The 14,752-nt window shown below is 27.8% G+C and overlaps 1 protein-coding gene across 2 annotated transcripts in view; it reads left to right on the top strand.

Annotated features, from left to right (window-relative positions):
- The first annotated feature begins 12,598 nt into the window (after positions 1-12,598).
- The window catches only part of Cad88C (cadherin 88C), a 181,987-nt gene continuing 179,833 nt past the window's right edge, over positions 12,599-14,752 (top strand). For both annotated transcript variants that reach the window (XM_043039523.3, XM_043039525.3), the window contains exon 1: positions 12,599-12,920. The gene's annotated coding sequence lies outside the window, so the exon portion shown is untranslated. The remainder of the gene's footprint in view (positions 12,921-14,752) is intronic.

A 14,752-nucleotide genomic window follows, 5' to 3' on the forward strand; every position in this document is an offset into this window, starting at 1 on the left:
GACGTCTAGAAGAGGATCCATTTGAAGAATTATTCTTAAAAAAAATAATAAGCCTATTTGGACTTACATATATTTTTTGGATACGGCTGTTAATATTTAAAACTTTAGTAGAGATGATTTCACTTCGTTTCAAAGGCACCTGTTGTTCAACGAAAAAAACCTTGAAGGAGAAAAAAATTACCAATCAAAACTTCTTAAACAATATCAAAAACCTTTATAAATTATGATGAAAGAGTTAAATGATCTACCCTCTAAAGAAACCTCATATAAAGTAACAATATCCCGGTTTTTAAAATACTAAATTAATATGAAGAAGAAAAAAACATTTAAACGAGGGGAAAAAAACAAATTCAATTCATTTAAATTTCAATCCGAATCAACTAAAATAACAGGAAAAGAGTAAATTGTTTTTTTTTTCTTACCAACTAACTAGTGCAATAGTTCTTTACATTTAAACAGCAATAGTATTTCAATAAGAAAGTTCCTTTATGAAGTGAAATGAAGGTAATAATCATCAGAGATATTTTATGAATATTTCTCAGAGAACTATAAAAATAAATAGTACTTACAGGACAGTAAGTAAGAAGTATAGCAATTTCTTTTTTACTTATTCTTTCTACTTACATTAATTTAAAAAAATAGTTCTAGAATCCTTTATGAGCATGAATAACAATTATTAACTCTTTCAGCGAACACCTATTACATTAACAATGGGAGGTATATAAATTGTTATATAGGACAAAATAAAAATTGTTCTTTACAACCTTTTTTTATATATATATATCTAGGTATATAATGAGTAAAAGTAGGGAACTTTCGTTTTTTACGCCAGGTGCTTTTCGATTCAAACCCCTGATTCCCCCTTATTGTAATTCTTGACGTCAACAACAGGTGCGTTAGAACTTTTCTATTGACCAGGTGCGTGCATGCGCAAATCGTATTTGGCGATGAAACGAAAACCAGAATGACACAGTGATTGCACATTAGTTCTTTTTTCTCGTGGTTTAATTTAGAATAACTTGCTACTTTTTTTAATCCTTCTTTTTTAAAGAAAATCATATCGCGGTTACATTTTTTCCCTTAACAAAAATAATTTATGTAAATTTAATTCTTTTTTTATTGTTCTACTCTGAATTATTAACACTAAATCGAACTATTTTTCATTTATTTATTATTTTTTTTATTCGTTTGTTTGTTTGCTTATTTATTTTTAAAAAATTCAGTTCTTAAGAAAAATGCCTTTTAATCATCTGCACTTTTGCTGTAGTATTTGTTCTTTAAATCAGTTGCTAGTGGTCATACTTTAAATAATTATTACTTTTTTTCCTTGGGAAAATTCGATTTTTGAGTACCATGTTTTTCTTTTAAAAAATTTACTACGATGATTTCACTTTTTCCAGTGGTAAACTCATGGTTAATTACTATTTTTTTCCTCGCGTTTTTCTAGGAAAATTCCATTTTTAAGTTAAAATTTTCTTCCTTAAAAATATTTGCTGTAATTAAATACGCTTTAATTATTTTTCTAAGTGGGTAAAAATACTCGCATTTACTCTTTTTTTATTCAAGTTTCTTAATGAAGATTCATTGCTTGCGTAAATTATTTGCTTGTTTGTTTATTAGTTATTGAGCATTATAAAATAATAAATGCATTATAATTAAATCGAATAAATGCCTTATTTGAAGACCTTATTAAAATAATGGAAGACCAACGCAATATTTGTTCACTTTTAGATACCTAGCTTTGAAGTCTAATGAATGTATTTTTCTTTCTAACTTGTCTGAATTCTGGTACCTTCTGTTTGGCAGCAAATTTAAGCTGTAAAGAACATTAGATTTATAATCGACTAAAGTTGAACAAGAAAGTGTAAGTAACGTATTTTTTTAAGAAGTGGCATTTAACCTCTTTTCAGATCAGGTGTTCACACTAGCGTCATGCATCCGATAAAATATCTGAAGTGATAAACAGCAAAAGTTCTGAAAATGCTCGTCAGTTATCATCACCATCATGATAAAATCCCTGCCTCGTACATGTCCTAGTGTGTCGACAGGACTGTGTAATGGTCAGGGAGCTGACCTCACATCAGAAAGGTTCGAGGTTGGAATCCTGCACAAGGCATGGATGTACTTTCATTCTCTGTACTACCTGTCCTTACTATGTGAGCAAAGTTGGCCAACCTTATACGGTGCCCCTGAAAGAGGGGCCAACATATTTGCCCTACCGATACCTGAATGACGAATGTCAATCAGGTGGGCATTGGAAAAAAATATGTCCCAGTATATATGTTGCGTGGAAAAAAAGGTTACAGAATTGATTACCAAACTTACTATTAAAATTGTGGGGTGGGCGAGGAGTGGTTATCGACCATGTCAACCTTCATCTATGAAAAGGTACCCCGACATAGAGTAGAGTTAAAATGTCTTATATACTAGTGATATGTAGTTGTAAATTTGTAGTGGTAGATACGCTACAGTACTCCCCCACCAGAATTATAGCTGTGATAGAATTCGATACACGGATACCACTAATTGCTGTATTTGTGACAGACCGGGAGAGCTGGATTAAGGTCACCGGGTTTTGAACATTAGTCATGAGAGCTGTATTAAGATCATGGTCGTAGTCGCTCCTGTGTTGCCTTTAGCAGTCGGGTGTATGCAGGTTGACGTTGTGAGTGATCTAGGCGAGTCTGAGTAATAACAGTGCGAGGAGGTGGATAATGTCGCAGTAACAAGTAGCAAGTCAACTGTTCCATGTAGACCATCCATCGAAGTAGGCGTTACTGACCATGTCGGCGTGTTAATTTCGAAGTGGGTGTTTCTGCCAACATAAGCGTGTTCGCATCACGTCCGGGTCACCAATGTGGGGCGAGGAGTTGTTATCGACCATGTCAACCTTTATCTATGAAAAGGTACCTCAACATAGAGTCAAGTTAGCATGTCTTATATACTAGCAAATTGTAGTTGCAAATATGTAGTGGTAGATACGCTGCAAAATTATTTATAATTTAATTATATGTAATTTAATAATATATAATTCAATTGCATATGATTTAATTATCTAAATTATTTTTATTACAATTCAGCATAATAATTTGTACAATAGTTTTCAGAATAATGAAACAACATATTAAAATATACATTCTGAATTTCTTACAATAAAAAGCAAATTACTTTTCTGTTTTTTGTTTTTTTTTTAAATGTATCTTGAAATTTAAGTCTTGATCATTAAATACTATAGTTCGAAATAAACGAATTTTGGCTTTAAATTATTCCACCAGAATTACTAAAGTTTATATTAAAGCCTTTCATCTACTTTCTTAAAAATGGCCTGGATATTTATTCGCAATCTATAAACAACCTTTGCTAATTATGTATTGTTCAAAAGTAGATGGAAAATAAGCCTGCCTCTTTCAAACGTTTTCTACAATATGTTTTTTTTTCAACGTAATAGTTTTAAACTTTTTATTAACAAATTCTATTGTATTTGAAATGTTTATGCTCTCAAAAACAATCTCTCTATACATTCTCATGTTATAAGCGAACTATTCAATTCTTTTAACTATCTTTTTTTCTAAACTTACTCTTTATCTTTCTTTATTGCCCATATATTTGTATTCAATTGTATTGAGTAATTTTATTGTATGTTGTTTTATTGTGTATAAACAACTGCTAAAGACTGAAATTAAAACTATTATATAAAAATATACTGCGCATGTGTCAAGTAAATCTTGCTTAAGAGATACAAAATTTTACGGGACGTTATTTAACCATTCCAAAGTCGATTTTTCCTAAGAATATTTTTCCTTTTCTTTCGAGTTTCAGATAAATTAGAACATGTATGGACAATTATTTTTCTGAAAATATATACTTAGCAATAAATTTGGCTTGTTTTACTATGACAAAAACATTTTAGATTAGATTCAGAACGAAATAAAAAATTGTTTACAAATTTCGAAGATCATAAAATTTATAACTCATAATTGACGAAAGTTATTATTATAATTTATTTTTGTAAAATGTAAATAAAACGCTTACATTTAATGTCAGCTCTCTTAGAGAAGCGAGCTATGCTTATTTGTTTTCTCGTTGGTTGTTATATTTATGATGAAAATATAGGTGATAATTGCGTAGGAAAAACCTGTTAAGGTAGTTTGATGATACATTTAATTAGTTTAAGAAAATTATAATATATTTATAAGTTATATATTTGTTTAAAGGGACTTTTTATAAATACCTTATGTATTCAAACACTGAGTGTTCCAAAAATGACAGAAGATTCGAAAAATCAATCTTAAAAAAAACGCTAGGACATCAATATGTACAGTTTGCTGCTTTTGTCTCAGAATACAAAACATGTTTCAATTAACTAAGTTCAAAATAGGTTACTAAGTTCACCAAAAGATGGTACTGCTCATTAGAAGAAAAGCCCAACGTTTTCAAGGTAATCACCATTTACAGAAATATTCTTAGAGGACAACATTAATTGACACTCTTGCAAATGATTACATTGGAATGATCTGGTATGCAGAAGAGAATATCGTTTTAATGTTTTTGCAATCTATTGGTGATTGCAATTCATTGGTGAATGTAATGCAATTCATTGGTGAATGCAATGCAATCTATTGATGAATGCAATACAATTTATTGGTGGTAGCAATGTAATCTATTGGTGAAGGTAATGCAATCTATTGGTGAATTCAATGCAATCTATTAAGGAAGGCAATGTCATCCATTGGTGAATGCAATGCAATCTATTGGTGAACTTCGTAATTAGTTTTAGCAACATAATATTGTAGTCCATATAATTCTATCAATTCTATTTTTCTTTAATTTCTTCACATTTTCGGTGATTTTGAAGCTACCCAGAACGCAAGATGTATTATAATTAATCATAAAACTAACCAAGTCTAAAAATCTCTAGTTATATGTAACTAGTTATATCTTCGATATTTGTGCAGTTTTACATGAAGTGTATTTCTCATTAATGAAAAGCTGTTTAATCAGAAATATTGCCTTTCATAATTTTGCGATAACTGAACTTATACAATATAAATTATACAGCATAAATGAAAATAATTATCATAAATAACTCATTTGTCATTTACCATTGCATAACTTTGCAATATCTTTGTAGTTATCAACAAAGACGTAGCAATTCATTGCAATACACCGTTTGAAGTTTGCAGTGTTGTCGGATCATAACATGATCGAAATTTGCTAAAGCCTTTATATGGTTCAACGTGAATAAAAACATAATTCAGTTTAACTCCTGAATGAAGTTATAATTAAGACAACACATATATCATTGCTAAAAGGACGGACAAATGAAAAATCGTGGACGAATGACATCCTTAATCTCCCCGATTGACCAAGAAGCTACCAAGAAGCTTTTAGCTGTAGCTGCCTTTCGTCGTATACGCTCATCTTTTCCGTCTTAAAATAGTAGGTAATCCTGCCTGCCCCCTCTGCCGCAGTGGTGCGACGATGAGTGCTGGACATCTCAACTGTTCAGTTCTCACAAAGAACTGCATCTACTCCCGATACTGGGAGGCCAGAAACCTTTTGTTCAATTTAAATTCAGTTTAAATTTTTGTGTTTGATGCTTTGCTTTTGTTTTTGTATTTTGTATATTTCATCTCTTTCTGTATTTGCATTTCTCTTTTCTTTTGATCTCTGTACGGCGTTAGGATAATGTCTGCATCGCCTGCTGCATTGGAAATAAAGAATTAAAAAAAAAAGTTATAGAAAATTCGCATGATATTTTTGTTCCTTGTATGAATGTAATTTTTCGAAATTGAACCAATTTTGTAAAGAGTGTGTGTCATTGTATTTCGTTTCATTATTTCAATTGAATTTATTGAGTTGTCTCTTACATTTTTGGGCAAATTGATTTCTCTGCACCTGTGTTCATCGTACAAATCGCCAACACCATATAAACAAATGTTTTGGGTTTTTTATCAACCAATGGCGCTGTAACTTTTATTCCATTTGTTAGGCAAAGTGAATTAAACCTAGCACATGCATACATTGAACAACAATGACTCACCGGTTAAAAGCACTGACCCCCCAATGTGAAACTCTGAAGTTTGATTCTGAGTGGCAGATTGAAGTTCGTCTACCCTCAAATCGTTGGATACCAGCTTTTTTTCATGTAAAGACGTCTTGTGGGTTACCACTTTCATATTGTTAGTTACAAAACTGTGTAGCTTAAACTCCCTTGGCTTATAACTAGCAGTAGCGGGAATAATTTAATTTTACCTATCTATAAACGTGGAATTACTTCATATATACAGACAGCAGTTAGATGGAACATTTCAGCATTAGAATTATAACTGTGCACTAATCATAATTCGAAAATATTTGAATTTGAAGAGACACATGTTAAAAGAAATCAAATTTATATTAATCAAATTCAAGTCAATTAAATTCAAATTTCTAATAATAATCAAATTCAAATTTCTCAATTAATATTAATCAATTCAAATTAATATTAATCAATCAAGAAATCAAATTAATACAAATTAATTAGCTGCTTTATGGAGCATTTCAACATTAGAATTATAACTGTGCACTAATCATTATTCGAAAATATTTGAATTTGAAGAGACACATGTTAAAAGAAATCAAATTTATATTAATCAAATTCAAGACAATCAAATTCAAATTTCCAATAATAATCAAATTCAAATTTCTCAATTAATATTAATCAATTCAAATTAATATTGATCAATCAGGAAATCAAATTAATACAATTTAATTAGCTGTTTTATGGAACATTTCAACGTTAGAGTTATAACTGTGCACTAATCATTATTCGAAAATATTTGAATTTGAAGAGACACATGTTAAAAGAAATCAAATTTATTTTAATCAAATTCAAGTCAATCAAATTCAAATTTCTAATAATAATCAAATTCAAATTTCTCAATTAATATTAATCAATTCAAATTAATATTAGTCAATCGAAAATCTTAAACTTTCTGTATCTTAAAAGTCTTATTTAAATCATATTTAGGTGAAAAAACACTGAAACCCATCCTTATAAAATTGTCAGGTAGCTTAACTAAAGTTAACTTAAGTAGTTAAAGTTAACTTAACTTACTCAGGTAACTTAACTAAAAATTAAGAAAATATAATTAACGAAACAGAAACATTTTGACAATAAAGGAAATTACCAGTTTTGTTTAAACAATGTTCAGAAACATAAAATAATTGATGAAAAGTAAGAATAAGTGTAGAATAAAGGTAGGTAAATTTAGCTTATAGTAAACAAAATTAAATAGCGAAAACTAGAGTTTGAACTGATGATTAATCCGTCTATAGTTAGGGTGAAAACGGAGAAAAATCGTTTTGTCAACAAGCAGCCTTAAACACCGACGCATATAAAGAAAGTCTTTTAAAAAAAAGGAGGACTTTTTTTACGTTTCTCGATAATAGCTAAAAACAGAAAAAATCTGTATTTTTCTTTAAACAGTTTTTTTTTCTGTAGAATTTAAAGTTATTTTTTCAGTGCATTTAATCGATGTCCTCATGTTTTAAAATAGTTATTTCTGCTAAATGCAAACATTCTGAGTACATCAATTTTTAAAAGAGTTTAGTTGCATCCTAAAAGAACGATTCATTTCACTTTGTCCAATTAGTTTGTTCAGAATCGTGGAAATTGTTGCGGAAGAATTCCGCAAAATCAATTTGTTGCCAATTTGCTGCATTTAATTGTTTTAAAAACATTGGAAGGTCAATGACTACTTAATAGTACTTAAAACAACATTTTATTCTTAGGTTGTGAATAAACTCGAGAAATTAATTTAAATGATTATTGATCTCTTTAAAGAGGTGTCGTCACTGGCCTCACTTCACGTATCCTGTCGATTAGCTAAGCATCAATCAGCAATCAGTTATCAGTAGCATCTAGTACTTTTTCACGTTCCTTTTTCATGTTACTAGAGAAATTTCATTTATTCTTTAGGAACGAGTGCATGCTGATCTGAGATATCGCTCGCCTTTTACACGTTACTAGTGAAATTACATTATTCTTTAGGTAGAAATGCATGCTGATCTGTACTACCTTGTTCCTTTTTCATGTTACTAGAGAAATTTCATTTATTCTTTAGGAACCAGTGCATGCTGATCTGAGCTATCGCGCATCTTTTACACGTTACTAGGGAAATTACATCATTCTTTAGGTAGAAGTGCATGCTGATCATGTTCCTTTTTCACGTTACTAGAGAAGTTGCACTTATTCTTTAGGAACGAGTGCATGTTGATCTGTGCTATCATACATACTTTTTCACGTTACTAGTGGAACAATTATAGTATATATAATCTTTAAAAACGAATGTATGCTGATTTGTTTCAATTTAAATTAAAATTTTCAATAAATATCAAAATTACAAGTGAATTGCAATTTCGCTGTAAGTGCGTTTTATGTGTAAATATCAGAGAACTGCCCTTGTTTCCATTAAAATTCATAATATCACCAACAATTGATCAATTATTGATAGAAGACAAATGATTTAGCTCAGCCTCTAGAGTCACACAACTCTGTCGTCCCTTGTTTGTTATAGAATAAGGAAAAATTTTTTGCTTTGTTATTATAAGTTAAATTGCAGTCACGCCTTCATAATTTTAATAATATTAAATAAGTATTATTCTAGATGGTGATCGCAAAACTGATTTGCTTCTCATAAATTCTAATTTATTATTAAATCCCAAGTTTTCTTTATCAAAGAGTCTATATTTTTAAAAATATTAATTTTATTGCATCAGTTATTTAATAATTTTGCTTCACGTGACCACCTTTTCAAATTTAAAGAAAATTGTAGGTAATTTTGAAAGCACTATAACAGAAATAGGACATATCTGAATTTAGACCAATCGGTACCTTTTGTACTTAGTTCCTAAGCTGAACAATATTATCTATGTCAAACTTTAAAAATATATTTGACATTTGGAATTAAATTATTAAAATATTATTAAAATAATATTATCCAATCGTACCTAATTTCAGCTATATTGATGAAATTGTTTTGTTTAATGAAGCAAACAATGAACGTTTTTCCAATATTTCATCCTAAATATGATATTATTATGCATTGTTGTTGATTAATCTTTCTTAGTTTAGTTTCTCTGAAAATTTATGCACAAAAAACATTTAATCATTTCATGACGCATTTCATGTGTACCTAATTCTTTTTTTTCAATTTTATTTTTTATTCTTAAAAATTGATTAAATTTTTTTTCATTTTGATTCTCAATTATTACTGTTGCGAAAAAATCTTTGTTGCATGCATCAGTTTTCTTGCAACTGCACAAAAATATTATTTCAGTCTTGAGAGTGCCTTTTTTATCTTTAAACTAATTAAAATTATTAATTAAAATTTACAAATTGAATTAACTAATAATTAACATTATTAAAATTGATTAAGCTGTGCAATTTTATTGCGAAAGGGGAAAAAATCACTCTCTTCAAAACGGCCATATTTTTTTTTCAAAGTATGCTTTTACATGCATTAATAAATGCAAAATATAACTCTTAGCAGCCATGAACGTATATAGACGTTTTGGCATCGACTGTATAGATTAGTATACTTATTCTTGATGCTATGGTCATAGAACCAAATTTTTACAGCATTTTTCTTTTTCTGTACCATCTTACCACAACAGATTTTAGTCTAAACACTTATTTCCATGCAAATCAAGCAAAATTGTATAGATTAAGAATGGATCTCCCGATTATTTTTGATTTATGACAAGAGGCCAAGTCAAGTTGGAAGGTTCTGTCCTACGTCTGCATATTAAGAAGAAATATTGCGTCGTAATATTTATTGCATGCACTAGGTTGAATTTATTATTCCTTACTACGAAGACTAAGCTTACAGTGCTATTTCTTGAGAAAATCCAAAATCAATCAGAGTTTTACAGTTTGTTCGACATGATCAGGTTTGAAAAGATCAAGGAGAAAAAATGTTCCAAGTGATTTTTCGTATTAAATTTTTTTAACTGCACATTTATTAAGTTATCTTGTTGCAGTAAAAATGTCTGTCTTAATAAAAAAGAAATGTCTTAATAAAAATCTTTGAAGCATTGTCAGTAAAGAACATTTTTTTAAACATTTAATACGTTAATGGCTTGGAATTTCTTTTTCTGTGAACCCAAAGATAAAAGGAATTTGTGTCGTGTTTAATTCTCCTGGAAAATAAATGGATGAATTTGGATTTTCTCTGGCTGAGATTGATTTTAAACTTTCAAGGAAGCAATAAGGCATATTCTTTTGAGAATAAAATTTCTCAAGATTTTTCTAGTTGCGTAATTATACTAACAACAATATTTTTGCTAATAATTATCTGACTATCTAAAAGCTTAGCAATTATCTAGTATATAAGATAAAATAATAAATAGAAGTAAATTTATTTATCTCCAGTTTATTTATATTTGTTTTTTCTCATTTTATCCCCAGCAATGGTGACATTTCGAAGAAATTTTGCTTGTAGAAGAAATTTGCAATAAAAACCTCTAATGGGCAAAGTTACAGTATTTAGATAACGTTGCCCACCATTGGTTTGTATTTTTATTTCAAGAGAAAGCAATGAAAATATATTAAAGCACTACAATTCAACTCTAAGCCCTATTTTAAATCTAAAAATTGTTTTTCTATGTTTCTGTAACTGATGGAAAAAAACACGGACTTTTAAAACTGAGCAAAATAACCCCAGTAGAAGTTATGCAATTCAGAAATAATCTAAATTATTTTATTTATTATTTCTTTTTTGTCAAATTTCTGTTCTACTTTATGCTCTACTGGTAGTTTTTCGAACTCAAAGATGCAAACTTTTCAAAGAACATGAATGTTTTAAAAAATTGTTCGTATCATATATACTATTAAGTGATATATTATTTAATTAAAAATTATTTAATTATATATTAACTAATTACATATTAATTAACTATATATTAATTTATTATATATTTTGCAAATATTTATTATTTAATTTTACTAGATTTTAATATAATTGAACATTTATAATTTATTTTCAAATTATTTAATTTAGTTAAATTAAAAAACACCCAAACCATAATTTGTCTACTGCATTGGCTGTTATACGCAATTAGAAAGAATTTTTGCTTTCAGCTAATAATATAAATTTTTCTCTTTTATAATTTTCTAAATAATTAAATCATAAAAATTCAAAACAAAAACTGATTCGTGGAAATCAAAATAAAAAATTGTATTTTAAAAATATATTTACACCAAATTTCATGCTTTTAATTCGGTAGTTGATAAGTTGTATTACAAAAGCACCGTTTATACGTCATTCAGACCGATGTACATTGATGCATAAATGTAAAGGCATGTAACTAAATAGTAAATAATTTAATATAAATTAATAGTAAAAAAAATCATTTAAATAACAATTTAATATTGTAAATTTGTTCCTTAATATTACTGATATAGAAAAAATAGAAAAATTTTATTAAATATTTATAACAGTCGTGAAAAAAATCATACCTTAATTCAGATTTTCAGCGCATAAATTCTATACAAGCAGACATTTCAGTAGAGAAGAACTTTCGAGGTAAAAAATATTTTTTAAACTTTACTTAGAGTATCTGGAATCTAGGCTAAATAAGTATACATTTAAAAACGAAAACGAAACGACCTATTACCGTCAATTTGTTTTCCCCGTGACATAAATGATCAAATTTAACATTGTCCCTATAAAGAATAAAAAGAACTGCACTGAGAAAAATATGGTGAAAACTACCAGAATCAACCAGCTTCTAGCTCTATGGGACCACCAAAAAGCTCGGTAATTTTTACCACAAAACCTTAGCTATGATTTTGGTAAAATTAACAATAAAATATGGTTTTATAATATGTGATGTAAGTTGGCAAATGTGGTAAAATTTGGTAATTTTACATGATGTTTTAAAGCATGGCATAAAAACCATTTATTTGGTTAAATTTACTTTTCAGTTTTGTATTTTTTTACTAAATATGTTAAAATAAGAACTGTAATTTTATAACTGTAATTTTATAAAAAATAATCACATTAATAAAAAATACATTAAAATAATCACATTATTAAAAATAATCAAATTACTTTACAGGAGGGAATATACTAATTAATAAACGGTTCGTAAATTGTGATTTAGTTCTCCTCGACTCCTTGATAGGTAATTATTTGCATATAACAAACGAAACACGAAAATTTTTTATAATATTTAAAGTTGAAATTTCTTAAGTTTTATTAAATTTTTATATTATTATTTAAAATACTATGATCATTATCATACTATCGTCTTAAAAATTTTAGATATATTGCTATTAATAGTAATTTATTAATTAGAAATTTAATTTATTAATTATGAAGTTTACTAGTTAAAGTTTATGCTTAATATTATTAATCACATATCATATTTAATCCTTATAAGTCAAAAACTTTTCGAACTTGTTGTGGAAGCTCTAATCATCGTCAGCCTCGTTCTAAAATGAAAACGAGAAGCTGTCTCCCTGAAGTGCGAATGTGACAAATCAAAACTAAAAAAACTGTCCCCTGCTTTGGCGTTAAAATAGATATATCGACAGGAACTAAGGTTGTTTGGAAACCTGGCAACCCCTAACTGTCAGGTAGAAACGGTGGGGAAAATACATTCTTTTTTTTTACCTTTCTTTTTCGGCTTAACACACACGTTCTACCATATCATTGTGTATAATATGAGTGCAAATCTAAAGAGTTCAGGCGTCGGTGATGATGAAGAACTAGTTGCAACTAAGACACCATCCAGAGAAGAAGTTCTTCTTCCTAAGTAGCTTCTTTTCTTCAGTTTTGTGTTCAGCAAGTTGCCGATCAGAGGAGCATTGAACGGAACAAAAAGCCGTTTGGGATATACGGCAGTGGAAGACCAGCGCGTGCAATGACCAGGTAAGTGATCCTTCTCTGCGTGGAGTGTTTTTATTGCCATTCGTTTAAAATTAATTTGTAGGAAATATCGTTTGCTAAATTTATTGTTGGTTAGTTTTGTTTATGGAGATGTTCGATGGAAAAGTAACTATTGTTTTATGTATCAGATTTGTTATTTCTTTTAAAAAAGACCGAATATGATCTCGAAAATTAAACTTTCGAAGTAAATTTAAATTTTTACTTGAAAGTTCTCATCATGTTTACATTTATTATTGCCATTATGTTTTTATTGCCATTCGTTTAAAATTAGTTTGTAGGAAATATCGTTTGCTAAATTTATTGTTGGTTGGTTTTGTTTATGGAGATGTTCGATGGAAAAGTAACTATTGTTTTATGTATCTGATTTATTATTTCTTTTAAAAAAGACCGGATATGATCTCAAAAATTTAACTTTCTCAGTAAATTAAGATTTTTACTTAAAAGTTCTCGTCATGTTTACATTTATAAATAAAGCATAATAAATTTGAAAGGAAAATTGCGGAAAATTAAACTTCTTATAAGCTCAACAGTTTCAAATAAAATATATTTAGATACACTTTTATTTATAAATCGAGTATAATTGCTTAATTGCAAAAATATTTTGCATCTAATGAAATTAAAATATTTAATTAAAAATTTCTTAGTTATATTTACATTCTATTTAAATAATCATTCAGATTGTTAAACGCTGAAAAATTTTAATCAACATGCTTTGATGGTAGAAAGATTGGGGGAAATTTTATTACATATTAATATATATTATTAATAATTGGAGGCATTTTTATAAACGTAAGGTTTTTAATAAAAAATCATTGATTATATTTTTATTCATAAAAAACTTAATTATTTAATTTGAACAAAAGAATATTGGTCATAATTAAGAAAAAATAACCATCATATAAATGTAAAATTTTCAATTAAATGTTCCTTAAAAACATTTATATTTATAAATAAAACATAACTACTTAATTTCAGGAAATACAGTGCAGATATAATTATGAAAAATTAAATTTTCTATGCATTTAATGCTTTTATCTAACGATTTCTTAGTTTTATTTATATTTATGGCTTAAAACATAATTATAAATTTTATTTAATAAAGCCTGAATTTTCTTAATGAAAAATTAAATTTTTTACGAACTTAAAATTTTCATTAAAAAATTTTCGATTACATTTTCATTTAAAAGTAAACGCCTAATTATTTATTTTGATGAAATGAAGACCAGGAAAAATGAAAATTTGTATTAACTAAAAGTTTCTTTTTTAAATCCATCAGATATATGCATATTTATAAATAAAAATAGTAGTATAATGAAATAAGACTAAACTTAACCAAGAGATTCAGTTAAAAAAAAATTTGATACATTTGCTTTTATATATATTATTTATTATAAAGAACTGAATAAACGCAATATATATGCATAGTAATCAGCAATTACATAACACTCATACAAAGAAAAGATCACTTTTGTTTTTAAAAAAATTATCTGTATAAAGGAATTTATCTAAGAAAAACTTTAAAAAATTACAGTTGTTAAAGAAATCCAGTATACTTACTATGATTTTTAAACTACAAAGGATTCTTTTAATTGCCTGCAAAATTTCTCAATTATCAAACATTAATTTTAAGTAAGTAAATTTGAAAAATTATATTCTAATTTTCAAACGGCTTAATTTTTTAAATGTTTTAGAATAACTTCAAATTAAAACCACCATCTAAAGATTTAAGCAATCAGAAATAAAAAATATGAATATTTTTATAACAATCATCCAAGGAACTTATTTATAATGTTAGAGTAAGTTAGTTTTAATGG

The sequence above is a fragment of the Parasteatoda tepidariorum genome, chromosome 9 (assembly GCF_982258835.1).
Source record: "Parasteatoda tepidariorum strain Cologne lab strain chromosome 9, Ptep-v5.0, whole genome shotgun sequence".
Taxonomy (NCBI): Eukaryota; Metazoa; Arthropoda; class Arachnida; order Araneae; family Theridiidae; genus Parasteatoda; species Parasteatoda tepidariorum.